The following is a 3,886-nucleotide window of genomic DNA, read 5'->3' on the forward strand; positions in this document are numbered from 1 at the left end:
TAAATTCGGATGCAATTTCTGTGTTTCATCGTCAATAAGAAGGTCCAAGGTATACAGTAAACCGAAAGTGAAGCATCGGAATCTAAAACTGGACTCACAGGACAGGTTCAATTCATAGAAAGTTAGAGTGTCAATCCTCTTGTACTTAAATCGGCATTGTGCCTTTTGAATTTAATTCCGATGCAATTTCTGAGCTTCGTCGTCAAAAAGAAGGTCCAACGGATACAGTAAACCTGAAGTAAAAAATCGGAATCTAAAACTGGACTCACAGGAGAGGTTCAAATCATAGAAAGTGAGAGTGTCAGTCCTCTTGTACTTAAGTCGGCATTATGCCTTTTGTATTAAATTCGGATGCAATTTCTGTGTTTCATCGTCATTAAGAAGGTCCAAGGTATACAGTAAACCTAAAGTGAAGTATCGGAATCTATAACTGGACTCACAGGGGAGGTTCAATTCATAGAAAGTGAAAGTGTCAGTCCTCTTGTACTTAAGTCGGCATTGTGCCTTTTGTATTAAATTCGGATGCAATTTCTGTGTTTCACCGTCAATAAGGAAGTCCAACGGATACAGTAAACCTGTAGTGAATCATCGGAATCTAAAACTGGACTCACAGAAGAGGTTCCAATCATAGAAATTTAGAGAGTCAGTCCTCTTGTACTTATGTCAGCATTGTGCCTTTTGAATTTAATTCAGATGCAATTTCTGTGTTTCATCGTCAATAAGAAGGTCCAAGGTATACAGTAAACCTGAAGTGAGGCATCGGAATCTAAAACTGGACTCACAGGAGAGGTTCAAATCATAGAAAGTGAGAGTGTCAGTCCTCTTGTACTGAAGTCGGCATTGTGCCTTTTGTATTAAATTCGGATGCAATTTCTGTGTTTCATCGTCAATAAGAAGGTCCAAGGTATACAGTAAACCTGAAGTGAAGCATCGGAATCTAAAACTGGACTCACAGGGGAGGTTCAATTCATAGAAAGTGAAAGTGTCAGTCCTCTTGTACTTAAGTCGGCATTGTGCCTTTTGTATTAAATTCGGATGCAATTGCTGTGTTTCATCGTCAATAAGAAGGTCCAAGGTATACAGTAAACCTGAAGTGAAGCATCGGAATCTAAAACTGGACTAACAGGAGAGGTTCAAATCATAGAAAGTTAGAGAGTCAGTCCTCTGGAACTTATGTCGGCATTATGCATTTTGTATTAAATACGGACGCAATTTCTGTGTTTCATCGTCATTAAGAAGGTCCAAGGTATACAGGAAACCAGTGTGAAGCATCGGAATCTAAAACTGGGCTCACAGGAGAGGTTCAAATCATAGAAAGTGAGAGTGTCTATCCTCTTGTACTTATGTCGGCATTATGCCTTTTGTATTAAATTCGGATGCAAATTCTGTGTTTCATCATAAATAAGAGGGTCCAAGGGATACAGTAAACCTGAAGTGAAGCATCGGAATCTAGAACTGGACTCACAGGAGAGGTTCAAATCATAGAAAGGTAGAGTGTCAGTCCTCTTGTACTTAAGTTGGCATTGTGCCTTTTGTATTAAATTCGGATGCAAATTCTGTGTTTCATCGATAACAAGAGGGTTGAAGGGATATAGTAAACCTGAAGTGAAGCATCGGAATCTAAAACTGGACTCACAGGAGAGGTTCAAATCATAGAAAGGTAGAGTGTCAGTCCTCTTGTACTAAAGTCGGCATTGTGCCTTTTGAATTTAATTTCGATGCAATTTCTGAGCTTCATCGTCAAAAAGAAGGTCCAACGGGAACAGTAAACCTGAAGTGAAAAATCGGAATCTAAAACTGGACTCACAGGAGAGGTTCAATTCATGGAAAGTGAGAGTGTCAGTCCTCTTGTACTTAAGTCGGCATTATGCATTTTGTATTAAATTCGGATGCAATTTTTGTGTTTCATCGTCATTAAGAAGGTCCAAGGTATACAGTAAACCTGAAGTGAAGCATCGGAATCTAAAACTGGACTCACAGGGGCGGTTCAATTCATAGAGAGTGAAAGTGTCAGTCCTCTTGTACTTAAGTCGGCATTGTGCCTTTTGTATTAAATTCGGATGCAAATGCTGTGTTTCATCATCAATAAGAAGGTCCAAGGTATACAGCAAACCAGATGTGAAGCATTGGAATCCAAAACTGGGCTCACAGGAGAGGTTAAAATCATTGAAAGTGAGAGTGTCTATCCTCTCGTACTTAAGTCGGTATTATGCCTTTTGTATTAAATTCGGATGCGATTTCTGTGTTTCATCATCAATAAGAGGGTCCAAGGGATACAGTAAACCTGAAGTGAAGCATCGGAATCTAGAACTGGACTCACAGGAGAGGTTCAAATCATAGAAAGGTAGAGTGTCAGTCCTCTTGTACTTAAGTTGGCATTGTGCCTTTTGTATTAAATTCGGATGCAAATTCTGTGTTTCATCGATAACAAGAGGGTTGAAGGGATATAGTAAACCTGAAGTGAAGCATCGGAATCTAAAACTGGACTCACAGGAGAGGTTCAAAACATAGAAAGGTAAAGTGTCAGTCCTATTGTACTTAAGTCGGCATTGTGCTTTTTGAATTTAATTCCGATGCAATTTCTGTGCTTCATCGTCAAAAAGAAGGTCCAACGGATACAGTAAACCTGAAGTGAAAAATCTGAATCTATGACTGGACTCACAGGAGAGGTTCAAACCATAGAACGTGAGAGTGTCAGTCCTCTTGTACTTAAGTCGGCATTGTGACTTTTGTATTAAATTCGGATGCAATTTCTGTGTTTCCTCGTCAATATGAAGGTCCAAGGGGTACAGTAAACCGGAAGTGAAGCATCGGAATCTAAAACTGGACTCACAGGAGAGGTTCAAATCATAGAAAGTTAGAGTGTCAGTCCACTTGTACTTAAGTCGGCATTGTGCCATTTAAATTTTTATTCCGATGCATTTACTGTGTTTCATCATCATTAAGAAGTTCCAAGGTATACAGTAAACCTGTAGTGAAGCATCGGAATCTAAAACTTGACCCACAGGAGAGTTTCAAATCATAGAATGTTAGAGTGACAGTCCTCTTGTACTTAAGTCGGCATTGTGCCTTTTGTATTAAATTCCGATGCAATTTCTGTGTTTCATCGTCAATAAGAAGGTCCAAGGGATACAGTAATCCTGTAGTGACGCATCGGAAACTAAAACTGGACTCACTGGAGAGGTTCAAATCACAGAAAGTTAGAGCGTCAGTCCTCTTGTACTTAAGTCGGCATTGTGCCTTTTGTATTAAATTCGGATGCAATTTCTGTGTTTTATCAGCAATAAGAAGGTCCCAGGTATACAGGAAACCTGAAGTGTAGCATCGGAATCTGAAACTAGACTCACAGGAGTGCTTCAAATCATAGAAAGTGAGAGTGTCAGTCCTCTAGTACTTAAGTCGGCATTGTGCCTTTTGTATCAAATTCGAATGCAATATCTGTGTTTCAGGATCAATAAGAAGGTCCAAGGTATACAGTAAACCCGAAGTGAAGCATCGGAATCTAAAACTGGGCTCACAGGTGATGTTCAAATCATAGAAAGTTAGAGTGTCAGTCCTCTTGTACTTAAGTCGGCATTGTGCCTTTTGTATTAAATTCGGATGCAATTTCTGTGTTTCATCGATAACAAGAGGGTTGAAGGGATATAGTAAACCTGAAGCGAAGCATCGGAATCTAAAACTGGACTCACAGGAGAGGTTCAAAACATAGAAAGGTAGAGTGTCAGTCCTCTTGTACTAAAGTCGGCATTGTGCCTTTTGAATTTAATTTAGATGCAATTTCTGAGCTTCATCGTCAAAAAGGTCCAACGAATACAGTAAACCTGAAGTGAAAAATCGGAATCTAAAACTGGACTCACAGGAGAGGTTCAATTCATGGAAAGTGAGA

Source organism: Schistocerca americana, unplaced genomic scaffold (assembly GCF_021461395.2).
Source record: "Schistocerca americana isolate TAMUIC-IGC-003095 unplaced genomic scaffold, iqSchAmer2.1 HiC_scaffold_16, whole genome shotgun sequence".
NCBI lineage: Eukaryota > Metazoa > Arthropoda > Insecta > Orthoptera > Acrididae > Schistocerca > Schistocerca americana.